Raw genomic sequence first — 27,638 nt, forward strand, 5'->3', positions numbered from 1 at the left:
GCTTGGTGTTCTTCTTTTAAGTGGTTTGCTCGTTATTTTGATTTTACTTTAGTTAGAAGCGGCTGCAGTTTACAATATGGTACTTTCATATATGATTTTTCACATCTATTTTCACATAATATATTCGCGCAAGAGATTTCACTATATTTATACCTTATCCGGTTCCTTTGCCTAGCACCTTGGGATCCCGGAACAATAGTCTCCTCTTCTACTGCCAGCAACCACTAGCATCCTAGTTACTGGCTCTGGCCTACCCCCTCCTACTTCCTGCCCCAAAAATAATAGTTAGTGAGGATCTCTATCAAGTGATGGACCTGCAGTGGCTTGCAGGAAAAAGGGAGCAAAAGCCTGTGACCAGCAAACTGGACGCTCTTTGCAAGGGAAAATCATACTGCTTTTCATGGACATCAAAGAGGTTTATAGTCGAATGGACACGGTGTGCAGTCAACTGGAGCTGCCTGCATCTCAGGGTAATTTTTTTTAGGGTAGAACACCAGCAATGCAATTTTTTTTTGTTTTGGATAAATGGATGAAGGATTACGACCAGTCTGATTTTAGACCCCTTTCGGGGAGGTCGTCCCTCACTTTTTGTCCCTGTGACCAACTGTCACCAGGACAGGATATGATAATATCCCAACAAGACCACAGATGGCAGTGGCAGTAAAGTCTACTAAAGAAATGTCTTTCTGCTGTATGCATCCTTGCAAACCAAAGCATAAATAAAAAAAATGTCTAGAATGTTTTTAACATTAAAGTAGCCAATTTAAACATGCTGGTCCATAGGGCAGAGCGGGCTCTGTCTGTGTCTGCTCTCCAGAGACTGGGCGGACATGGACCTGTCATCCACGTACTCTGTTCTAATCAGTAGGGGATCAGCGGGCAGATCCTCTGCTGATTTAACTGGAGTCGGGTCTGTGTAAAAAGGGCCTTAAAAGAAAAGTATGGCCAAAGCTTTTTTAGCTATACTTTTTCTGTGGGTCACAGGACTGCAGCTAGTACTGCAGTTCTTCACTCCTTTGACCCGTTTTCAGCTATCGGCTGACGTCACAGAGCTGGCCCAGGCTCTAAAAAGATTCTGACCATATGGTCAGAATTAGCCCAGAAGCCTGGATAGGCAGCTGTCTCAGCCTCTTAGCGAGTTACTGGCTCTCTGCAGGCTCAGTTCTCAGTCTTTGAGGTGGCGGAGGACAGCTGCACCTGGGATCAGTGCTGCATCCAGGGACTGCCCAGAAGAAGTCAGGTGACGAAACCGGTAGGGCGTGGCTTATAGGACACTGAGACAGCACTGCTCAAGCATTGGAAAGGAACTGCTTCATACATCCCTGCTCACGGACGGCTTGAGCAGAGGATTAATGTTACACAGCACAGATCCCTAGTGTCTGGCAGACACCATCCTTGTGTGTGTTATGGAATTTATCTTTTACAAATAAAATAGTCTTATTATGCAGTATTACGCTATGTGTGGCATCCCTCTTTACCCCTCTATGTGATTCCACTAATTTAAACCTGAGCTGCGGTGACCAAGGAGAGAGGAAGTCAAGGATTAATGAAAGTGTGAAAAAAGCTTGATTGCTGGTTTATAATTTTACCAGCAATATATCTGGTGAGTTTACTCAGGCACTAATTACTGTGGTGGAAGGATCCCCACTGACACATCACAAGCACCTTGGAATTTATTTATTTTTCAGCACTATTGGCACTTTTCTGCACGGGAGGATTAGAATAATGAACTTTTTTCAATGGACTTTATTTTTAATTGTTTGATATGAGATTATTAAGTTTAGGAAATATTTTTTAGCATTTTACTAATGCTCGCATTTTTTCTTTTTTGCACTTGCCCTTTTTGCACAAAAAATATTTTTGTGATATAATTATTTTTTGCTGATTGGTAATTTTTTGGGTTTATGAATATTATTGTTTATAAGTATACACCATTGCACTGAAGCACCAGCCCCTTAAGTTTGCACCCATACATACCAAGCAATTGGTTTCAGGTGCTTATTAGTATATATGTTTGCACTTAAGTTACATAGTTAGATAGTTAGTGAGGTTGAAAAAAGACATCAGTCCATCCAGTTCAACCTATGATGTGTGTGTGTGTTTGCTTTTAACCGTACATTGTATACCCCTGTATGTTGTGGTCTTTAAGGTGTCCATCTAATAGTTTTATGAAACTATCAATGCTCCCTGCTGATACAACTGTTTGTGGAAGAGAATTCCACATCCTTACCGCTCTTACAGTGAAGAACCCCTTACGCACTTTAAAGTTAAACCGCCTTTCCTCAAGTTTTAGTGAGTGGCCACGTGTCTTATTGTATCTCCTTTCTCTGAATAGTTTGTTCCTTATGCTAGGGTCGCCAGTACAGTATTTGTACATTGATATCATATCCCCCCTCAATCGTCTCTTCTCCAGAGAGAATAGGTTCAGTGCTTGTAGTCTTTCCTCATAGCTGATGTCCTCCATTCCCCTAATTATTTTTGTTGCCCTTCTCTGGACTTTCTCCAGTTCCAGCACATCCTTCCTGAGGACCGGTGCCCAGAACTGGACAGCATACTCCAGATGTGGCCGGACCAGAGTCTTGTAGAGCGGGAGAATAATCTCTTTATTTCTGGAGTGAATCCCCTTTTTTATACAACCCAGTATTCTGTTGGCTTTGCTTGCGGCGGCTTGGCATTGCATGCCACTGCCAAGCTTGTTGTCTACCAGTACCCCCAAGTCCTTTTCCATCCTAGACTCACCCAGAGGTTCCCCCCCTAGTGAGTAGCTTGCTTTCTGGTTTCTGGCCCCCAAGTGCATTACTTTACATTTTTCAACATTAAATCTCATCTGCCATGTAGTTGCCCACCCCGTTATTTTGTTCAGGTCCGCTTGCAAGGTTTCCACATCCTGCATAGAAGATATTGGCATGCCTAATTTAGTATCATCTGCAAATACTGAGATTGTACTAGATATCCCCTCCTCTAGATCATTTATGAATAAATTAAACAGGATTGGTCAGGACAGAACCCTGGGGGACCCCACTTTCCACACCCGCCCAACCCGAGTACTCCCCATTAATCACCACCCTCTGTACTCTCCCCTGGAGCCAGTTCTCTATCCAGGTGCTCACCTTTTGGTCCATACCTACCTTCCTTAGTTTGTACAGTAAGCGTTTGTGGGGAACGGTGTCAAAGGCCTTTGCAAAGTCCAGATACACCACATCCACCGGCTTACCTTTATCTAGGTGGCAGCTCACTTCATCGTAGAAGGTTAATAGATTGGTTTGGCACAAATGATTTTTCATGAATCCATGCTGATTACTACTTATAATACCGTTTTCATTACTAAAGTCTTGTATGTGGTCCCTTAACATCCCCTCCAAAATTTTGCAGACTACTGATGTTAGGCTGACCGGCCTATAGTTACCCGGGATATATCTCGGCCCCTTTTTAAATATTGGTACCACGTTGGCTTTTTTCCAATCAGCTGGCACCATACCCGTCTGTAAACTATCTTTAAAGATCAAGAATAATGGTCTGGCAATCACCTGGCTGAGCTCATTAAGAACCCTCGGGTGCAAGCCATCCGGTCCCGGGGATTTATTTATGTTAAGTTTCTCTAGTTTAGCTCTAGAATATCCTCTGTTAGCCATGGCGGCACTTCCTGAGGTGTATTATTTAGTTCGGCCTTACAAGCAAGGTTCGTGTAGCCCCCCGATTCCTTTGTGAAGACTGAAGAAAAGAAATTATTTAACACTTCCGCCTTTTCTCTGTCCTCAGTAGCCATTTTTCCTTTATCATCTTTTATGGGGCCAATGTGCTCTGGCCTCGCTTTCCTACTGTTTACATACTTAAAGAACTTCTTGGGGTTCTTTTTACTCTCCTCCGCTATATGTCTCTCGTGTTCTATTTTAGCCGCCCTGATTTCGTCTTTACATTTCTTATTACACTCTTTGTAATGCTTAAATGCTGCCAATGACCCCTCAGTCTTGTATTTTTTGAAGGCCTTTTCTTTAGCTCTAATATACATTTTTATGTTGGAGTTTAGCCACCCAGGGTTTAGTTTTGCTCTTTTAAATTTATTTCCCTGTGGAATGCACTGGCCCACCCCCCTGTTAAGTATGCTCTTGAAGCACTCCCATTTTTCCTCGTGTTCTTTGTTCCCAGGGTTCTATCCCATTTGATATTTTCTAGCAGCGAGCGCAGTTTAGGGAAATTGGCTCTTTTGAAATTCAGTGTCCTTATATTACCCTTGTGTTTCCTATTACTGTAATTAATACTGAAACCAATTGACCTATGGTCACTGTTCCCTAAGTTTTCCCGTATTTCTATATCCGTGAGCAGGTCTGTATTGTTGGTAATCAGTAGGTCAAGTACCGCATTGTTTCTTGTCGGTGCATTCACCATCTGACCCATGAAATTGTCCTGCAAAACATTTAGGAACTGCCGAGCCTTGGCTGAGTGTGCGGTTCCTTCTGCCCAGTCTATATCCGGATAATTAAAGTCCCCCATTATAATGACATTTCCCATCCTTGCTGCCAATCCTATCTGTAACATGAGGTCCGCCTCACCCTCCTCCCTCTGGTTGGGGGGCCTATAGCATATGCCCAATATTACCTTCCCCACCGTACCTTCCCTTTGAAGCTCTACCCATAGGGATTCTGCCTCGTCCTTAGCTCCATTATTAATATCATCCCTCATATTTACCTGTATACTGTTCTTAATATACAAACATACCCCTCCCCCTTTTTTACCCTCTCTATCTCTGCGATAAAGGGAATACCCCTGAATGGTCGCCATCCAGTCATGAGAGCTGTCAAACCAAGTCTCAGTTATCCCCACAAAATCTAAGTCCTCCTCAAACATCAGCAGCTCCAGCTCTCCCATCTTGTTGGCCAGGCTTCTGGCATTGGTATACAAACCTCGTAATTTTGACCAGTTACATATATCCTCATTTGATGTTTTTAGGCTGCTCTCTTGATTTTTCCCCGTACCCACCCTGGGTTTAGGAGCTCCGAACACCCTACCGCTAATGCCCCCATTTCTGCCCTCTGAAACTTGCTTTCCACTGGCTAATTCTACATCTGTACCCTCCCCCCCATTCCCTAGTTTAAAAGCCCCTCTAACTTTTTGGCCAGCCTCTCACCCAGTACGGCTGCACCCACCCCATTTAGGTGCAATCCGTCCCTACCAAAGAGCCGGTGACCGACTGAGAAGTTGGCCCAGTTCTCCAGGAACCCGAAACCCTCCTTACTACACCAGCTCCTCAGCCACTCGTTAACTTCCCTAATCTCCCGCTGCCTCTCTGGTGTGGCTCGAGGTACAGGTAGTATTTCGGAAAATACTACCTTGAAGGTCCTAGTCCTCAACTTAGCGCCTAAGTCCCTGAAATCGTTTAGGACTCTCCATCTTCCTCTGCCTAGGTCATTGGTACCCACGTGTACCATGACAGCTGGGTCTTCCCCAGCCCCACCCAGTAATCTGTCCACCCGATCCGCGATGTGCCGAACCCGAGCGCCCGGCAAACAACAGACTGTTCGGCGCACACAGTCTTTGTCACAGATTACACTACCTGTCCTTCTAATAATTGAGTCCCCTACCACCAGCACCTGTCTTTCCTTTCCATTTCTCCCGGCCTCACTGGAGGAGTTCTTCCCCTGGCAGCTAGGGGAGTCCCTCTGCTCCAGCAATGCTGGTCCCTGACTGGTTTCCCCAACATCACACAACGGGGCGTATCTATTGGGGTGCTCCAGCCCAGGATCAGCCTCCTTGCCTTGTCCCTTTCTACCCCTCCTAACTGTCACCCCTCTACTCTGCTCTGATGCCTGCACCTCCAATACTCCGCCCACCTCTGTGCAGACCCCTGCCTGCACCTGACTGGTACGATCCTGGCTCTCCTCCGGTATGGACATTCGTCTCAGTGTTGCCAGCTGCCTCCCTAGATTCAGGACCTGGGCTTCCAGGGAAGCAACGTGCTTACATTTTGCGCATTTGTATTCGCCCTCGATCGCATGACCGAGGAACGCATACATATCACAAGATGTACACCGAGTCGCATCTCCACACCCGCCGGGCATTGTACCTACTAATCTAATCTAATGGGGATTCAGCGATTTAAGTCTATCCTATGTGGCTATTTCCTGGCTTCCTAACGCTACCTTCTCACCATCTGGTATTCCGCTCCACTCACTTGACACTCAGTTGCACAACACTCACAATCTCACAGCCCGGTCAGTCGCACAACACTCACAGCCGCACAGCCCGGTCAGTCGCACAACACTCAGTCGCACAGCCCGGTCAGACGCACAACACTCAGTCGCTCAGCCCGGTCAGACGCACAACACTCAGTCGCACAGCCCGGTCAGACGCACAGCCCGGTCAGACGCACAACACTGAGTCGCACAGCCCGGTCAGATGCACAACACTGAGTCGCACAGCCCGGTCAGACGCACAACACTCAGTCGCACAGCCCAGTCAGACGCACAACACTCAGTCGCACAGCCCGGTCAGACGCACAACACTCAGTCGCACAGCCCGGTCAGACGCACAACACTCAGTCGCACAGCCCGGTCAGACGCACAACACTCAGTCGCACAGCCCGGTCAGACGCACAACGCTCAGTCGCACAGCCCGGTCAGACGCACAACGCTCAGTCGCACAGCCCGGTCAGACGCCCAACGCTCAGTCGCACAGCCCGGTCAGACGCACCACACTGAGTCGCACAGCCCGGTCAGACGCACAACACTGAGTCGCACAGCCCGGTCAGACGCACAACACTGAGTCGCACAGCCCGGTCAGACGCACAACACTCAGTCGCACAGCCCGGTCAGACGCACAACACTCAGTCGCACAGCCCGGTCAGACGCACAACACTCAGTCGCACAGCCCGGTCAGACGCACAACTCTATCGCACAGCCCGGTCAGACGCACAACTCTGTCGCACAGCCGGTCAGACGCACAACACTCTCAGACGCACAACACTCTCAGTCGCACAGCCCGGTCAGACGCACAACACTCTCAGTCGCACAGCCCGGTCAGACGCACAACTCTCAGTTGCACAGCCCGGTCAGACGCACAACTCTGTCGCACAGCCCGGTCAGACGCACAACACTCAGTCGCACAGCCCGGTCAGACGCACAACAGTCACACAGCCCGGTCAGACGCACAACAGTCGCACAGCCCGGTCAGACGCACAACAGTCGCACAGCCCGGTCAGACGCACAACTCTGTCGCACAGCCCGGTCAGACGCACAACTCTCAGTCGCACAGCCCGGTCAGACGCACAACACTGAGTCGCACAGCCCGGTCAGACGCACAACACTCAGTCGCACAGCCCGGTCAGACGCACAACACTCAGTCGCACAGCCCGGTCAGACGCACAACACTCAGTCGCACAGCCCGGTCAGACGCACAACTCTATCGCACAGCCCGGTCAGACGCACAAATCTGTCGCACAGCCGGTCAGACGCACAACACTCTCAGACGCACAACACTCTCAGTCGCACAGCCCGGTCAGACGCACAACACTCTCAGTCGCACAGCCCGGTCAGACGCACAACTCTCAGTTGCACAGCCCGGTCAGACGCACAACTCTGTCGCACAGCCCGGTCAGACGCACAACACTCAGTCGCACAGCCCGGTCAGACGCACAACAGTCACACAGCCCGGTCAGACGCACAACAGTCGCACAGCCCGGTCAGACGCACAACAGTCGCACAGCCCGGTCAGACGCACAACTCTGTCGCACAGCCCGGTCAGACGCACAACTCTCAGTCGCACAGCCCGGTCAGACGCACAACTCTCAGTCGCACAGCCCGGTCAGACGCACAACTCTCAGTCGCACAGCCCGGTCAGACGCACAACTCTCAGTCGCACAGCAGTCGCACAGCCCGGTCAGAGGCACAACAGTCGCACAGCCCGGTCAGAGGCACAACTCTGTCGCACAGCCCGGTCAGACGCAAAACTCTGTCGCACAGCCCGGTCAGACGCACAACTCTGTCACACAGCCCGGTCAGACGCACAACACTGTCAGTCGCACAGCCCGGCCAGTCGCACAACACTCACAGTACACTCAGGTAGCAACAGGTACTCCCAGACACTCAGGTACTACACTACACCCTCAGTCACTGTTCAATCTCAGTCACCAGTCTTACTTACTTAGTGTGTGTCCCTTTTAGGCCTGTCACTAGCAGTTCCTGGCGGTGAGTCGGTCAGTCTCCTCACAGCACCCCGCCTCCCTCGGTCACTACCCGGTCAGCTAGTCTCCTCTGCTCCTCTCTGAGGGGGGGGGGGTTCCCGCACAGCTCGCCGCAAGGGACAGTTTACTGTACGCCGCCCTCAACAAGGGGGGGAGGGGGGGGTTACCGCACCGCTCGCCGCCCGCTCTTACTTCGGTGGGGGGGGGGGGCTCTTAGCACCGGACGCCGCAACAATGGAGGGGGGGGGTTACCGATCCGCTCGCCGCCCGCTTCCTTTCAGGGGGGGAGGGGGGGTTCTAGTCCAGACGCCGCCGCTCTTCTGAGGGGGGGTGGGGGGGACTCACACACCCGGTCTGTCACACACCCGCTCCTCTCACTCGCACGCAGACACTGATCCCGCGCGCTCTGCTCTGCTCCACAGCACCACCTGCCGGTCTCCTCTGCAACAGCACAGGTCTTCTCAGTGAAAGCTCGGCCTTATAAGTGCTTAAGCACTAGCACTTATAATTAAATTAGCAAACATTTTTTGTTTTACATTAATTTCACTACCATCCCATATTTATTCACCACCACCATTTATATAAAAAAAACAATTTTTTCTCGTCATACAATTTTTTCACAGATATTGCGCCTAATTTATTTTCCTTCCTTCCTTCCCAATAGTCTCAACGGAAGAAAAATCTCTCCAAAGTGAATGAAATCTCTTAGACAGTTGTCAGCAGTACAGGTGTCCCCAGTGGAAAATTTCCTTTTGTTACTGTTCTAGTCACAACTCAAATTTACAGATGTACTTATGACAATGATCACCATGACACATAAGGATGAAAATCCCCCCAGTGGGAACACAGACAGCAATAAAAACCTGTTAGAGGTTCTAACCCCCCATCACTCTACATCAAACAAAGAAATAAACTTTCAGCTTAGATATATTTTTTACATGCGGACTAACGAAACCCCAAGATTAGTTCACATATCGCAATGCGAACTGTCAATTCAGGCAGGAATCAGATCGCATAGGTGTGAACACCCATGTGATCCGATTCTGGTACGGACCAAATAAAAGGGTCATTCTGCCTTCTTAGGCCGCCTCCCTCACCTTGGACAGCCTCGTCTGGAGTCGGGACTAGTCTCGAGGGAGTGTATCACCCATCCACAGCAGCCGGTGCCAGCCAGCCACCCACATCCACAGGCCCTGTACCAGCCAGCCACCTACAGGCCCTGTACCAGCCAGCCACCTACAGGCCCTGTACCAGCCAGCCACAGGCACTGTACCAGCCAGCCTTCCACAGGCCCTGTACCAGCCAGCCAGCCACCCACAGCCCCTGTGCCAGCCAGCCACCCAGGACAGGGTGCCAGCCAGCCAGCCACCCACCACGGGGTGCCAGACAGACAGCCGCCCACAGGCCCTGTACCAGCCACCCAACTACCACAGGGTGCCAGCCAGCCACCCACCACAGGGTGCCAGCCAGCCATCCACCCACCACAGGGTGCCAGCCAGCCACCCACCCACCACAGGGTGCCAGCCAGCCACCCACCACAGGGTGCCAGCCAGCCAGCCACCACAGGGTGCCAGCCAGCCAGCCACCACAGGGTGCCAGCCAGCTAGCCACCCACCAGGGGTGCCAGCCAGCTAGCCACCCACCACAGGGTGCCAGCCAGCTAGCCACCCACCACAGGGTGCCAGCAAGCCAGCCATTAAGCATTTAACAAAAATTAACATGTTCAGTACCAGATTTGTGTCAAAAATGGTCTTTATTTTTCAAAACTTTAAATGTACAAAATATTGGCCCATATCAGCCGATACCGATACGTTGTGACCAAAATATCGGTATCGGCCCTGAAAAAACCATAGTGGTCTATCCCTAGTTTTTACAGCTGAAAAACTCCTCCTAAAACCCACTAGTTCTGGGGTTTTTTCCAGCCAGAAAAGGTCCTTGCCAAAAGCTGCTGATAACAGCCTATGTGTGCATGGACACATAGGATAACATGCTGTGGAGTTTATCGGATGCAGAAAAAACAAAACGTCTGACGCACAAAACAGCAGTTGTAAAAATATCCAGTGTGCATCTACGCTGCAACCGTGCGCACTGAACACAGCAGTTGAAGTGCAGCCCCAATCAGCTGAAAAGGTCGCGCTTGAGCGCAAAAGGAAGTATAATTCCTGCCATGCTTTGATTTGTGGCTGGGCATGTGTTTACCCCCAGTACTTTACTCCAAGATAAAGAATTAACAGGCAAGTCACAATTCCTTTCATCATAATTTTACTGTACATGCTTGATATTCATATACCTGTCTTTATAGGCTTTATAGGCTGGTACCTTCAGGTGAATGGACACAGGCAAGGTTTTTAATACCACGCCTTATGGGCATACCCCTACAACCCTACACCATTCTGTGAGTCCTCAGTTTTTTAGCAAGCAATGCAGAGCAACACAGGAACAGAAGGGTGGGTGGTCAGTGTCCTGTCCTGTACTCTCAGATATGGAATTTATAGGTAAGTGAAAAAGAGGAATTTGGACTTTCCATATCTTGCAGTACAGTACAGGACATAGGCGAAGTATTCATAGACCCTGGGATATAGGGCTTGTGCCTTCAGGTGATTGGGACACTTCCAAAGCTTTTAAAGACACCCCCTGGGCACCTCCCCTATAACCCAACCAACTTTATGACCCCTCAGTTTTGTAGTAAACATTGCAGACTAACCAAGAAATGGAAAGGAGAGTGTCCTGTACTGTACGTCACACCGGTACCACTTGTCATGCAATATGACAGATCCAAATTGCATGACAAGTTGCACGCTATTGTTCGCAATGGAACTGTTCAAATTGGTGCGACGATGACTTTGCGATGCCACACCGATTTGAAAAATAATTTTTGCCTATTTCAGATGCAACTTGTATAGAAATTTGTGCATATAATCCCACAGGTGTCAGCCAAGTCGCACCTGAAGTTGCACTGACATGCGGCTTTGAGATCGTGCGATTTCAAATGAGGTCGCACAATTTCAAAGTTGGATTTGGTGTGACCGGGGGCTAAGTCAAAATTGTGAATACAGTAATGTATTCATCTCGACTCTTTACAAGAGAGAGCAGCAACCCTTAGACACATTTTACAGTCCTGATAGCAACCAAAAAGGCTACTTTGCTATCTAGTTAAATGTTTACATGTAAATTGAGAAGCCAGACTTGTACATAACACAGGCTCTGTTTCCTATTTGTAATGCTACACAATGGTTGTGCTCTACTGCTTCTTTCCACATTGTAATCCTGTCAGCCTGATATCTTATCACAACTGTTAAGCAGTCATTGTAGGGCTTTTTACATATGGGCAGCTGGGCCCGTTCAATGAAACTTCCTTTGCTCAGACAGCCCAGGTGGAGCGTATAGACTCCCACTGGCATAAATGGCTGTGCACTGCTATACTTGTATATACAGTAATTCTATCATAAACACAAGTACTCCGTTATGCTGTGCTCATGTATACAATACACTGTAACTGTACGCTGTAACTGGGCAGCCCTGGCAGAGGAAATACATTGGCAATTATGTTGAATAGGCCAAGCCGTTACTGTGCAAAAGCCCTAAAATTGTAGTGGCAAATGTATCTTTCCACGAGCACCTAATCCACAAAACTCTACTTTAAAAAGAAAAAGGCAATGGAACAGTAAGTACGTAAAAATTAAATCTAATAGCTTTTAGGTAAAAACAAGTAATAAAAAAAATAAGTGCCTGCCAATTACAAACAATACTTTTCCTTTTTAACCACTTCCTGCCAGGAGGACGTCCATGGATATCCTCTGGTTTCAGTGGTTATATCGGAATGATGCCTGCATCTACAGGCATCATTCCGGTATGTATCTTTTCAGCCGGCGATTCCCTAACAGGCAAAAGTGATCTGCGTGGCTAATTAGCACTCGATCACTTCTGCGGGTGGCGGAATGTGGTACCACCCCCCTTCCGTGGCTGCTACTGTCCAATCGCAGAGCTTGGGAGCGTTGCAGCCAGCGGCCTGACGTTGTTTCTCTCTCTCTGTAACCCTGGAAACCAGAAGCGACAAGTAGTTGATCGCTTTCGGTTCCCTGCCCGCCATCTTTGCCTGATCGGCTGCATTGGAGGCTAGAGGAGAGATTTGGGATCCAATAGACCCCAGATCTCTCCATAAAAAATTACCTGTCATTGCCCATGTTGTCACAAGGGATGTGGTTTATCCCTTGTGATAGCAATAAAGTTAATCAAAAAAACTTAAAGCGCCCCCGTCCCACCATGCTCACGTGCAAATGCAAAAGCACACGTTACTCTCGCAAGCATATGTAAATGGTGATCGCACCACACATGTGAGGTATTGCTGCGAACGTCAAAGCAAGAGCAATATTTGTAGCTCCAGACCTCCTGTGTAACTCTAAACTGGTAACCTGTAAAGGCGTTTAACCACTTTACCACTAGAGCATTTTGCTGTCTTACGTCTGGGCCACTTTTTGCGATTCGGCGCTGTGCGACTTTAACTGACAATTGCGCGGTCATGCGACGCTGTACCCAAACAAAATTTACGTCCTTTTTTTCCTACAAACAGAGCTTTCTTTTGGTGGTATTTGATCACCTGTGCGATTTTTACTTTTTGCGCTATAAACAAAAAAAGAGCGTTTATTTTGAAAAAATAATATTTTTAACATTTTTTTATATGAAATTCCCCCCAAAAAAGATGTAAAAACCAAATTTTTTTTAAATTTTTGGCCAATTTGTTTTCTGCTACCTATGTTTGGTAAAAAAAAAATCGCAATAAGCGTATTTTGATTGGTTTGCGCAAAAGTTATTGCGTTTACTAACTAAGGGAAAGATTTCTGTCATTTTTGGTGTTTTTTTTTTTACGAGTAATGGCGGCGATCTGTGATTTTTTTTGCGGGACTGCGACATTGCGGCGGACAGATCGGACCCTTGACTGACATTTTTGACACTTTTGGGGGTACCAGTGACATTACTGCAGTAATCAGTGCTATAAATATGCACTGTTACTGTAAAAATGACACTGGCAGGGAAGGGGTTAATTTTATTGGAGAGGGAGGGGTTAATGTATGCCTGGTGCTTACTGACGTGTGGGGGGGGGGAGGTGACTGTGTGAGACAGGGACAGATCGGATGTCCAGCTATGCTGAACACTCAGATCTGTCACTCCCTGTCACTGAGGAGATCCGTCCGCTTTGTTTACACAGGCAGGCGGATCTCCAAACTGGATTCCCAGACGATCGGGGCAGAGCAGCGGCGATCGCCGCCGCTCTTCCCCTGGCCCGACTCTTGCTGTGAATTAAAACAGCGGGAGCGTGCCTCCGGCGGCGCGCGAGCGCCGCCTACAGGGGAGGAGTCTAGCGACGTAGGTCTACGTCACTAGAAGATAACGAGCCACTGTGCCGTAGTAGCAGCACAGTGGCTAGTGTTAAAGTGGTTAAAGTGTCGCCTATGGAGAATTTTAAGCACTGTAGTTTATCGCCATTCCACAGGCATACGCAATTTTAAAGTGTGACATGTTAGGTATCTAGTTACTCAGTGTAACATCATCTTTCACATTATACAAAAAAAAAAAATTGGGCTAACTTTAGTGTTTTGTTTTTTAATTCATAAAATGTTTTTTTTCCCCCCCAAAGAAATTGCGTTTGAAAAAGCGCAGTGCAAATACCGTGTGTCATAAAAAAATTGCAACACCCACCATTTTATTCTTAAAATAATCTATATAATGTTTAGGGGTTCTAAGTAATTTTCTAGCAAAAAAAAAAAAGTAGATTTTTACATGTAGGAGTGAAGTGTCAGAATCGGCCAGGATGGCAAGTAGTTAAGCAAAATGGTCAAACGTTGTTGTTTTTCAAATAATTTGAGAGAAAAGCAAAAGAAGAGGTTCTGTGTACCCCCCCCCCCCCCCCTTTGACCTTCTGGGATAAATTGCACCAACTAGCCATCTCCCTGTTGTATAAGAGTGCCTTAGTGGCTCAGAACGATTTTCTTTTTACTGGTCTGTAGGAATGAAGGATGCATGGGGCTTTGGTTATTTTTTAGACACTGAATAGTTCTGTATATTTCACCTGTGTGTATTGCATTCTCTCTAAACAGTATTCATACCAATATGCAACTTTCTGAACGCAAGCAATATTAACATACCTGTGTATTTAACTAACTTATAGTCATAAAAACTCATTACTTTCTTGTCCTCTCTGGTAGACCAAGGTACTCAAGAAGTCAAGTGGGAGGAAATTTACACAAACCAATTCTATTGTACACGAGCAATCCTGTGGCTATGGGGAACTCATCAGTGACAGGATCACTATACAGCGCTAAAGGGTGAGAACAATACTCACCTGTTTCTATGTGTTGCTCTCTCTCGTTGGCTGAATGAGCAAGATGTCGCTCTCTCCTTGTCATGTTACTGCCTTTGTGTCAGCAAGAGAGCAAAGCCTCATTCATCCAGCCAGCAAGCGATACATGGAAACTGGTAATAATTTTGTTTTTAGTGAGTTGGGATCACTAGTGTGACATGCCCCTAACAGTGTTGTTTGTTTGTAACAACTGTCATCACCATAAGTGGCACACTGATTTTCTCAAAAAATAGAGCATCTGCAATATCATTCATTCTCTACTAAGACTGCTGCTTTGCGAGCCAAGGATATGTGTATGAGCGGCCCAGGCTGTATGGGAATGAAGTCCTGTGCACAATGCTGTGAATGCTGGCTGGGGACGGAGTTCATCTTTACTCCAGGCAATGGCAGTGAATGACTAGGTATCCCGGGAGCCACACATCAAGTCAAGACCTGCTGTATGATAGTGAATGGCCATCTCAGCCTGGACCCCCACCAGGCCGCGCTGCCAACGCATTTCACCCTGGCCAACGAGCATGGAGTCTCCAGGTGGAAGGGGGTGGGGGTCCAGGCTGAGATGACCATTCACTATCATACAGCAGGTCTTGACTTGATGTGCGGCTCCTGGGACACCTAGTCACTCTCTGCTCCTTTGTGAACCAATGCTACACCTCTTCTCATTTCTATCTTCCCAGCATCCACTCTTTGTGTGCTGACATCTGTCACTAGGCGCCTCCACCCTGGTGTGCCTCAGCAAAATGCCCCAAAAATCTCCCAAAAAGTGTACACAAGGCAGCGGGTGGATGAAGCCTGCCTTTTAGTTACACAAAGCCAGGGGTTTTCATTGTGCACCATTACGACCCTCTAGCTGCCGACCTGCACAGGATGAATGACATCATCAGTTGATAAGGAGGATGCCAGTTGCCTGTGTAGCATGCTTGTTTGACCCTCCCCTACATCTCTCCATAAGTTTTGGGGTCACATTAGCTGAGCAATGGAGAAAAACTGAGGAAAAAGAGAAACCTTGGAATACTAGTCAGTACCAACTTGGACCTCTAACATTGGGCGTCCTACGTGTGTGTATGTTGCTGCATTATGTAAAACTATTAGAATAGTTGTTACATTTTAGGATGGAATGCCTCAACACTGTCCATAATTTTAAAGGGTGCCTCGAGACTGCCCATAATTTGTGGGTGTGCCTCAACTGAAAAAAGGTTGAGAAACACTGATCTATACTGACCATCTAAGAGGTTTGTCTGTATCAGGTCACTGAATGAAATAACCAATAGCTATAAATGACACTATTCATAGAAGTGTCTTGCATTTGCTGGCAGTAAGCTATATGCTACTCGTGTGAATCCTGTGTGCTCAAATACATACATATTTTTTATATATAGTCGGGAAGGGTTACACAGATGGTCAGAGGAACAGAAAGTCATGGAAAATCTCTTTAAATGAAAGAGAAATGGCAAGAAAATGCTTGTTGTAGCAAACTGTGGATATATTAGAACTCCTCTATGGATTTTTATCACCGTATTCCTTCAATTCCCATCCCCCCCTCTCCATTTCCTGCATTGACACAGGGATAGTATCCATTCCTTCTCCACTCTTCAAAAGAAAAATGAAAAGGTTTTGGCCGAAGTTCTGATTTTTACACTTCCTGCTTTGCAGCAACTCCCCCATACTATTGTTTCTGCAGCTTCTGTACAAGCCCAGTCTGGTATGCCCTGTGTATGCCCTGTGCCCAGCAGGCTCACTCTTGCTGGTTATATTAGCAGTCACACATTTACTAGTTTCTATATAAATTGGAGATACATTTACAGATTGCTTCTAAGCATGCATATCAAGAAGTGCTAGCTATAATATCAAGTGTACACATAAAATCTATTGGAAGTCACAGCACACTGCCCAGGGATAGCAGCGCAGCTGCACTGCAGCAAAGTTCCATAGAAAGTAGTAGAGGCACTCATGGCTATGCAGCAGGATAGGTCCAAACAAGAAGAGTTTATAGTCAAACCTTCTGATAGATTGCCTACTATTTTTGTCAAAAAGCACAAATACACCTATACATTGGTGGGTGTAATGTACAGTCAAAGATCTGGCATCATTCACACACTCCAAAATTAACTATATGCCCTCTTTTACATTTACAGCATCACCGATGATTTCTTCAGTGATGAGGCTGCCCACCCTTATTCACACTGCATGACAAACATGTATATTTATAGGACATTTCTAAATTCATATAAATGTATGTTATAGTTTTAAAGACCTCGTTTTCATGGGTATACGCAAAGGTAATATTGTCAATATGTGTGCCTATCCTCTAGGAGAGACGCCTAGTGGTTATCCCCATGGAGTATTGCCTAATTTATGTCCCCAAACATGCACACATAACCGAACAGAATGGAAGATCAGCAGTGGAGATAACTGAGAGTAAAGGCTGTTTGTACATATACAAAGAGAGTACATCATCTTTTTCAGGTGAGTGTGAAGGCAAAGGAGGGGAGCACCAAGTGGCGGACTGCACATGAAAAACTGAATGTTTTTGAAGTTTAATGCACAGAGCACTTTTGACGCACAATGGATACACATATGGACTATTTTTGAAATTTAATTGGACACTTTAGCACTTTATGATATATAAATTGATAAATGAATTGGTTATTTATAGCACATTATTATTATGAATTGTTTATAACTGGAACACCAAGTAAGTATTTAAATTTGCAAATTGGGAACAGCGGCTGTATCTGTGCTGCCCTTGCGATCTGCAGCAGGTGTCAGTGCAAAGTTAATGACACCCCAAACGCAGGTCACAAACACAGTGCATTTGCCCTTACTAGATCACATGGTACAAATGTACTATGGGATCCGGTTGCAATGCATTTCCTGAAAGTACTGCATGCACTACTTTTGGTGCAGAGTGATTACAGCTGAAATCGCACTGCACAGAACTGTAAGTGAATCGCACAGAACATGCAGCGCAATCCTATGCAATTCACCTGCAGTTCCTAGTGTGAACGGGCCCTAACATACAGCAGAACATGAAGTTGGAAGCATAAAGTCTGTTTAGGGCTCATTAACACCAGCATTTCGTACTGAACACGCGACTGCTGGTGTGCACTAGGAAATGCAGATTATGTTGCATCAAACTGTTTACTATTTTCACAAAACTTTACTGAAAAGTTAAGTGATCTTTTAATATAGTTCTATTCCTTACAGCAGTGTTGTGATGTAATGGTTCTCATCGCAACTGCTGCGCTGAAGAACAATACTGCATGCAGTGTACATAAGCATACAAGAGCAACACTGTAGTATGAACTGACACCATTGGAAACAAGGCACTTTGCTTTATCTATGCATTAGGGCTGTTGTATGAGAAGGATAGTCTATGTTGTACTTTCTATGAGGAAGATGTCGTATGAGAAGGATAGTCTATGAGGAGATTGGGGGTATGAGGAGGATGTTCTATGAGAAGGATAGTCTATGTTGTACTTTCTATGAGGAAGATGTCGTATGAGAAGGATAGTCTATGAGGAGATTGGGGGTATGAGGAGGATGTTCTATGAGAAGGATAGTCTATGTTGTACTTTCTATGAGGAGGATGTCGTATGAGAAGGATAGTCTATGAGGAGATTGGGGGTATGAGGAGGATGTTCTATGAGAAGGATAGTCTATGTTGTACTTTCTATGAGGAGGATGTCGTATGAGAAGGATAGTCTATGAGGAGATTGGGGGTATGAGGAGGATGTTCTATGAGAAGGATAGTCTATGTTGTACTTTCTATGAGGAAGATGTCGTATGAGAAGGATAGTCTATGAGGAGATTGGGGGTATGAGGAGGATGTTCTATGAGAAGGATAGTCTATGTTGTACTTTCTATGAGGAGGATGTCGTATGAGAAGGATAGTCTATGAGGAGATTGGGGGTATGAGGAGGATGTTCTATGAGAAGGATAGTCTATGTTGTACTTTCTATGAGGAGGATGTCGTATGAGAAGGATAGTCTATGAGGAGATTGGGGGTATGAGGAGGATGTTCTATGAGAAGGATAGTCTATGTTGTACTTTCTATGAGGAGGATTTTCTATGAGAAGGATAGTCTATGAGGAGATTGGGGGTATGAGGAGGGTGTTCTATGAGAAGGATAGTCTATGTTGTACTTTCTATGAGGAGGATGTCGTATGAGAAGGATAGTCTATGAGGAGATTGGGGGTATGAGGAGGATGTTCTATGAGAAGGATAGTCTATGTTGTACTTTCTATGAGGAGGATGTTCTATGAGAAGGATAGTCTATGAGGAGATTGGGGGTATGAGGAGGATGTTCTATGAGAAGGATAGTCTATGTTGTACTTTCTATGAGGAGGATGTCGTATGAGAAGGATAGTCTATGAGGAGATCAGGGGTATGAGGAGGATAGTGTATGAAGAGATCAGGGTACGAAGAGGACCATATATAAGGGGATCGGGGTACAAGGAGGATAGTGTATAAAGAAATCAGGATACAAAGAGGAGGGTGTATGAGGGCATCGGGGTACAAGGAGGACACTATGAGGTGATCAGGGTATGAGAAGGATAATGTATAAGGAGGTCAGGGTACAAGGAGAATAGTGTATGAGGAGGTCAGGGTACGAGGAGGATAATGTATAAAAAGATTGGGGTACAAAGAGGATGGCGCATGAGGGGATTGGGGTACAAGGAGGATGTTGTATGAGAAGGATAATGTATGAGGAGATCAGTGTATGAGGAGGATGTTGTATGAGAAGGATAGTGTATGAGGAGATCAGTGTATGAGGAGGATGTTGTACGAGAAGGATAGTCTAGGAGGGGATTGGGGTACGAGGGGTATAGTATATGAATAGATCGGGTACGAAGAGGACGGTAAATGAGGGGATCGGGATACGAGGGTGATGTTGTATGGGGATAATGTTGTGTGAGAGAGATAGTGTATGAGGAGATTGGGGTACGAGGAGGATAGTGTATGAATAGATCAGGATATGAAGAGGACGTTGTATGAGGGGATCAGGGTAAGAGGAGGACGTTGTATGAGGAGCATGTTGTATGAGAAGATCTGGGTATGAGGAAGAGAGTGTATGAAGAGATCAGGGTATGAAGAGGATGGTGTATGAGGGAATCAGGGTACGAGGAGGAGGACATTGTATGAGGAGGATATTGTATGAGGAGATTTGGGTACGAGGAGGTGGGTGTATGAGGATGATAATGTATGAAAAGATCGGGGTACAAAGAAGACGGTGTAGGAGGGGATCAGGGTACGAGAAGGACAGTTTACAAGGGGATCAGGGTACGAGGAGGATGTTGTATGAGGGGAACGTTGTGTGAGAAGGATAGTGTAGGACATTGATGACCAGATGTTTTGGAACTATATTTCCAATGATGCTCAAATACACTTCAGAGTACATGAGCATCATGGGAACTGTAGTTCCAAAACATCTGGAGTTCCAAAGTTCACCATCACTGGTGTAGGAGATCAGGGTATGAGGAGAACGTTATGAGGAGATCTACTGTATTTTCTGGCGTATAAGACTACTTTTGAACCTCAATAAAATCCCCCAAAAATGGGGGGTCGTCTTATACGCTGAGTATAATATCTCCAAGGTAACCTAAGTATAAGTATTACCGGTAGGTGTAATCTCTCAAGACGCTGGCTGTGCGGGAATCCTGTACCGGTATACCGTATATACCGTAGCTTCGGCTACATACAGTGTACCGCACTGAGCCAATCAGGGAGAGCGATGTATTCTATTATTGAATACAAAGCCTGCTCGGATTGGCAGAGTAACAACAACCCGCCTCTCTGACTCTGCCAATCCGAGCAGGCTTTGCATTCAATAATAGAATACATCGCTCACTGTGATTGGCTCAGCGCGGTATACTGTATGTAGCCGAAGCTACGGTACATACGGTATACCGGTACAGGATTCCCGCACAGCCAGCGTCTTGATTACATCAACTGGTAATACTTATAGTTAGGGTACCTTGGAGATATTATGAGAGATTACATGTATTACAGTATTAGGTACCTTGGAGATCTATGAGAAATCTGATGTATTTCAATGGTGTTGCCTTGCTTCGGAAGGGGGGTAGTCTTATACGGCGAGTATAGCCCAAAACCTATGTTTTAACTTGAAAATTAGGGGGGTCGTCTTATACGCCCAGTCGTCTTATACGGTAGGTACGAGGAGGTTGGTGTATAAGGAGGATAGTGTATGAAGAGATCAGGGTACGAAAAGGATGGTGTATGAGGGAAAGTGAGGAGGACATTCTATGAGGAGGTCGGTTTATGAGGAGAATGTTGTATGAGAAGCAAAGTGTATGAGGACATTGTATCCGGTGATCGGTGTATGAGGAGGACAGGGTATGAGGAGGTCAGGGAATGACGAGGATGTTGTATGAGAAGGACGTTGTATTAGGAGAACGTTGTATGAGGAGGACGTTGTATGAGGAGGACGTTGTATGAGGAGGACGTTGTATGAGGAGGACGCTGTATGAGGAGGACAATGTATTAGGAGATCTGTGTATGAGGAGGACAATATACGAGGAGGATAGTGTATGAGAAGATCTGGGTAGAAGAAAGTCAGTGTATGAGGAGGGTAGTGTATGAGGAGATCGTGGTACGAGAAGGTGAGTGTATGAGGATGACAATGTATGAGGAGATCTGTGTATGAGCAGGAAAATGTATGAGGAGGATAGTGTATTAGAAGATCTGAGTACGTGGAGGTCGGTGTATGAGGACGACAATGTATGAGGAGGTCAGTGTATGAGGAGGTCGGTTTATGGGGAGAATGTTGTAAGAAAAGGAAAGTGTATGAGGAGGATGTTGTATGAGGAGGACATTGTATCAGGAGATCGGCGTACGAGATCGGTGTATAAAGCCCCGTACACACGTAGCGATTGTCGGCCCAACGATCGGCCGTCTTTTGTCCAGGGCTGTCGTGTCTGTTGAAAACTGCAAAAGACTGCACACGAATTTTGTCGGCCAACAACAGCCGACTGCAGAAGTGATGTCATGTGATGGTTAACTTTCCCTGTGTTTTTTCTTTTCTGAGCATGCCCAGTCTTGCTAATCTGCTGTCTGTCGGCCGAATTCTGTACTGACTGGCGAACAATCGGCCGTTCTGGTGACGGCCAACAAATATTTTAAAGTCTGCACAACAGATTCTGTTTGGCCGAAAATGCGCTGTCGGCTGTCGGAAGCATCATACTAACAATATAATATGACAGCTTAAATGCCCAACAAAAACCAAATAAAGGTATAAGCTATCCCAAGCGCTTCAAATGAGGACCACTCACCAATAAATAAATTGGCTATGCAGCTACTTAACTAAAACATATGGAGAAAGATATATAATAGATAGATACTCAGCAATATCCCTATATATATATATAGTAGCGCAAACTTGTCAAGAAGCAAGTGCCAAAAAAATACTGTGCCCACTGCACAAAAGTCCGAAATGCAATAGATGTCACATAGGCAGCAGGAAAAAGTTCAGAAATGACTCAAACAGTCCATAATCCTTCACTCTATCTCCTGGGATGATAATGTACGAAGACGTGTTTCTCAAAAGGATCACCACCACCACCGTGCTCCAAGGGGGGAGGAGAATTGCCCACTCACCAGATGCTGTGGCCCAACCCACTTTCGTGTTTGAGCATTCAGGCTTATAATGATGGTCACTGGTCCAGAGTATCCACAACAGGAATCGCACCAGCGCAGTCAAAAAAAGCTCAGCAGCATATGGGGAGGAGAGAACATAATCCCAATAGCGTGATACCGTTTGAAAGGGTTTTATTAAATAAAATAAAACATAAGGTAACACACTCACATGTCTTGTATGTCATCCAACGCAAAAAAAAACAGTCACGAATAGGGGAGGGATGCCCTTCGGGAGATGATGTCCAGGCTCCACGCCGTGGACGCCGCGCCTTCTGGGAACGTCTCCTCGGACGAAACGCCGTTAGGTCATGGCGTGCTGACGTCATCTCCGGAAGCTTATCGAGGGAACGGATGCGCCTTGCCGTCCGGCCGGCGGCTCTACATCCTTCGCTAATTTTCTTCTATGTTTGTAAGTACACTACCTATGTAAATAAATCTGTTGGAAGTTTTTTACACTATTGGCGCCTTCTCTTTCCTTTATCGGCTGGTCTGGCGTTGCAACCCTGAGAAACACAGTGGCTCAGCTTGTGGCATAGGGGGTCTGAGAGGCCACCTAGGCACATTAAGCGGTACATCGTGGTACTTATCAGTGATTTGCCCGGATTGTCATTGGGACCTTGAAGTTACCTCTCCATTGGAAAATATACCAAGTGTTATCGAGCATTTTTCATTTGGTCTGGTAAGAGGCTTTATGCGCTCTTGGGTGGCTTGCTGATATTGGTGCATGTGGATTCAATGTTCTGCTGGCTTTTCATTTCCATCTGGTAAGAGGCCTTATGTCTGGTGGTGGTTCACCTTTTCTATACTTGGATAGAACACATCTATAAAGATCTATCTGGTAAGAGGCTCTACGTCTGGTGGTGGTCCTTTTCTTTTGATTTGATTACATGCCTTTTCACTAGTCATTTGGTAAGCGGCTGCACAATTGGTGATTGATTCACAGTATTTGTAGTCCTACACAGTTATATTATTGACAATTCTTTACGGTATCACGCTATGGATTATTATTTTTCCTTCACATGAAACACGACCACAATATTGGGAGTTCCTTGCGCTAGAATTCCATTGGATCACCTGGGCTCGTGAACTCATCTCATCACATGAATTCTGCAATTTAAAATTGCCGTTCTGGTAAGCACAATTCCTACGGGATCTTTTGGAAGCAGCACAAGATTTCATACATCACCAGTCACTTTATGTTATTTGGGACTGTAAACAGTTGGACATTCATTTGTTTATTTTTTAATTTAGCGCGACTTATACAATATATAATTTTTAAGGGTGTGGTCACACTTGAAGTCGCAGCTCATTATTTGTTGCCTTTAGCGCGGTTATAACCTTCTTTTTAAATGTATGAGGAGGACAATGTATGAAGAGGTTGGTGTATGAGGACGTTGTATGAGGAGGTCAGTGTATGTGGAGGTCAGTGTATGAGGAGGTCAGCGTATGAGTAGAACAATGTAAGAAGAGGTCGGAGTATGAGGAGGACAATGTATGAGGAGGACAATGTATGAGGAGGACAATGTATGAGGAGGACAGTGTATGAAGAGGACAGTGTATGAAGAGGACAGTGTATGAAGAGGACAGTGTATGAAGAGGACAGTGTATGAAGAGGAAGTTGTATGAGGAGGACAGTGTATGAAGAGGACAGTGTATGAAGAGGACAGTGTATGAAGAGGACAGTGTATGAAGAGGAAGTTGTATGAGGAGGACAATGTATGAGGAGGTTGGCGTATGAGAAGGACAATGTATGAAGAGGTTGGTGTATGAGGAGGACAATGTATGAGGAAGACAATGTATGAAGAAGTCAGTGTATGAGGAGGACATTGTATGTGGAGGTTGGTGTATGAGGACAGTGTATGAGGAGATCTGGGTACAAGACAGACAGTGTATGAGGAGGACAATGTATGTGGAGGTCCGTGTATGAGGAGTTTGTGTATGAGGATGACAATGTATGAGAAGGACAATGTATGAAGAAGAGGTTGGTGTATGAGGAGGATGTTGTATGAGGAGGTCAGTGTATGAGGAGGACGTTGAATGAGGAGGACAATGTATGAAGATGTCGGTGTATGAGGAGGACAATAACAGAGATAATAATATACTGCGCCAACCTCAATATAAACTGATATACAAGACAGCAGCTAACAGAAAGATCTTGAATAATAGATTGATAAAATAATAGAGACAGGTGTAGCGCTAGGCAGATATCATATAAAGTCCATATCCACACAGACAGATAAGTGCAAAGCTAGAGTCCAATAAATCAGGACATCAGTGCTTGATCCAGCCTCTTAGCGGACAGAATTGACCCTCATCACAAAGGTCAATCACACACAGGAGCTCACAATCGCCAGGAGTACTCCCATAGATGTAACCAATCCCCTTGCGGTTCTTGAAAGTATGCCGGAAGGTATGAACATCAGACCTCAGACCAAACAAAAGGGGGGGCTGCTTCTACATGTGAATGCCTGCCGGCTCTATATTTATGTAAGTTGCCTACTATTTTTAATAAATCCTTTGGAGAAACTTCCTACACCATGAGGAGTGCCCTCCCCCCCCCTTTTGTTTGGTCTGAGGTCTGCATCTGCCTAGTGCTACACCTATCTCTATTATGAGGAGGACAGTGTATGAGGAGGACAATGTATGAGGAGGATAATGTATGAAGAGGACAGTGTATGAGGAGGCCGTTGTATGAAGAGGTTGGTGCATGGGGGGGCAATGTATGAGGAGGACGTTGTATGAGGAGGATAATGTATGAAGAGGTCAGTGTATGAGGAGGACGTTGTATGAAGAGGTTGGTGCATGGGGGGGCAATGTATGAGGAGGATAGTGTATGAGCAGGATAGTGTATGAGGAGGACAGTGTATGAGGAGGACAGTGTATGAGGAGGATAGAGTATGAGGAGGATAGAGTATGAGGAGGACAGTGTATGAGGAGGACAGTGTATGAGGAGGACAGTGTATGAGGAGGATAGAGTATGAGGAGGACAGTGTATGAGGAGGACAGTGTATGAGGAGGATAGAGTATGAGGAGGACAGTGTTTGAGGAGGACAGTGTTTGAGGAGGATAGTGTATGAGGAGGACAGTGTAAGAGGAGGACAGTGTAAGAGGAGGACAGTGTAAGAGGAGGACAGTGTATGAGGAGGACAGTGTATGAGGAGGATAGTGTATGAGGAGGATAGTGTATGAGGAGGATAGTGTATGAGGAGGACAATGTATGAGGAGGACAGTGTATGAGGAGGACAGTGTATGAGGAGGACAGTGTATGAGGAGGACAGTGTATGAGGAGGATAATGTATGAGGAGGACAGTGTATGAGGAGGACAGTGTATGAGGAGGATAATGTATGAGGAGGATAGTGTATGAGGAGGATAGTGTATGAGGAGGATAGTGTATGAGGAGGACAGTGTATGAGGAGGACAATGTATGAGGAGGGCAATGTAAGAGGAGGACAGTGTATGAGGAGGACAGTGTATGAGGAGGACAGTGTATGAGGAGGATAGTGTATGAGGAGGACAGTGTATGAGGAGGACAATGTATGAGGAGGACAATGTAAGAGGAGGACAGTGTATGAGGAGGGCAATGTAAGAGGAGGACAGTCTATGAGGAGGACAATGTATGAGGAGGATAGTGTATGAGGAGGACAGTGTATGAGGAGGATGGTGTATGAGGAGGATAGTGTATGAGGAGGGCAATGTAAGAGGAGGACAATGTATGAGGAGGATAGTGTATGAGGAGGATAGTGTATGAGGAGGACAGTGTATGAGGAGGACAATGTATGAGGAGGACAGTGTATGAGGAGGATGGTGTATGAGGAGGATGGTGTATGAGGAGGATAGTGTATGAGGAGGGCAATGTAAGAGGAGGACAATGTATGAGGAGGATAGTGTATGAGGAGGATAGTGTATGAGGAGGACAATGTAAGAGGAGGACAGTCTATGAGGAGGACAATGTATGAGGAGGACAGTGTATGAGGAGGACAATGTATGAGGAGGATAGTGTATGAGGAGGACAGTGTATGAGGAGGACAATGTATGAGGAGGACAATGTATGAGGAGGGCAATGTAAGAGGAGGACAGTGTATGAGGAGGACAGTGTATGAGGAGGACAGTGTATGAGGAGGACAGTGTATGAGGAGGACAGTGTATGAGGAGGATAGTGTATGAGGAGGACAGTGTATGAGGAGGACAATGTATGAGGAGGACAGTGTATGAGGAGGACAATGTAAGAGGAGGACAGTGTATGAGGAGGGCAATGTAAGAGGAGGACAGTCTATGAGGAGGACAATGTATGAGGAGGATAGTGTATGAGGAGGACAGTGTATGAGGAGGATGGTGTATGAGGAGGATAGTGTATGAGGAGGGCAATGTAAGAGGAGGACAATGTATGAGGAGGATAGTGTATGAGGAGGACAGTGTATGAGGAGGAGGGCAATGTAAGAGGAGGACAATGTATGAGGAGGATAGTGTATGAGGAGGATAGTGTATGAGGAGGACAGTGTATGAGGAGGACAATGTAAGAGGAGGACAGTGTATGAGGAGGATAGTGTATGAGGAGGACAGTGTATGAGGAGGACAATGTATGAGGGGGATAGTGTATGAGGGGCATAGTGAATGAGGAGGACAATGTATTAGGACAGTGTATGAGGAGGACAGTGAATGAGGAGGACAGGAACAGTAGTGCCAGGCACAATGCAGTGCTATGATATAACACATGACCGTAGTGCCGTCCGCTTACCCCACAATAGGTGTGGAATACACAGAAGAAGCCTCCTATGCCATGCAGCTCCTGAGAAGTCTCATGTCGGCTGGTCCGGTCGGTCCCTTATCTCCCCGAGCTACCAGTCACAATAAAGCGATGCATGACGGGAGGCCTCCTGCTGACCGCAGCTCTCAGCTCACGTTTGCTGTACAGTAGCACCCGCTGTCAGAGCTCTGACCTCTGGCTGAAGTACGGGTCGGTGCGGTACCCCTGAGGTAGCTCCGGAGCCTTCCGGGCCCTCCCCGGCTCCTAATCCTTTCACGGAGAGCTACACGGACACCGAGCTCAGGTGCAATGCGGTCACCATGGAAACGAGGTCACCCAGGAAGAAGCCTGGAGTTGTAGTATCACGTAGAGCCGCTAGGGGCTTCCAAGAGACACTGCTGATGGTTATCTGCACTAGGACAATAATACACTGCTCACAAAATTAAAGAAACACTTGAAAACACAACAGATCTTATTGGGGAAAATATCATGCTGGATATCTATACTGGTATGGACTGGGTATTGTGATAGGAAGGAAAGGATGCCACATTGCTTGATGAAAATGATCAACCTACAGAGGGCTGAATTCAAAGACACCCTGAAAATCAAAGTGAAAAAATGATGCAGCAGGCTAGCCCATTATGCTGAAATTTTATTGCAGCAACTCAAGATGGTACTCAGTAGTTTGTATGGCCCCCACGTGCTT

At 46.2% G+C, this 27,638-nt stretch overlaps 1 protein-coding gene across 2 annotated transcripts in view; it reads right to left on the reverse strand.

The window, feature by feature from the left end:
* CCDC92 (coiled-coil domain containing 92) overlaps positions 1-27,292 on the reverse strand; it is a 100,446-nt gene extending 73,154 nt beyond the window's left edge. For both annotated transcript variants that reach the window (XM_082245684.1, XM_082245681.1), the window contains exon 1: positions 26,924-27,292. The gene's annotated coding sequence lies outside the window, so the exon portion shown is untranslated. The remainder of the gene's footprint in view (positions 1-26,923) is intronic.
* Between the last annotated feature and the right edge of the window lie 346 nt (positions 27,293-27,638).

The sequence above is a fragment of the Pelophylax lessonae genome (assembly GCF_965119305.1).
Source record: "Pelophylax lessonae genome assembly, chromosome: 1".
NCBI lineage: Eukaryota > Metazoa > Chordata > Amphibia > Anura > Ranidae > Pelophylax > Pelophylax lessonae.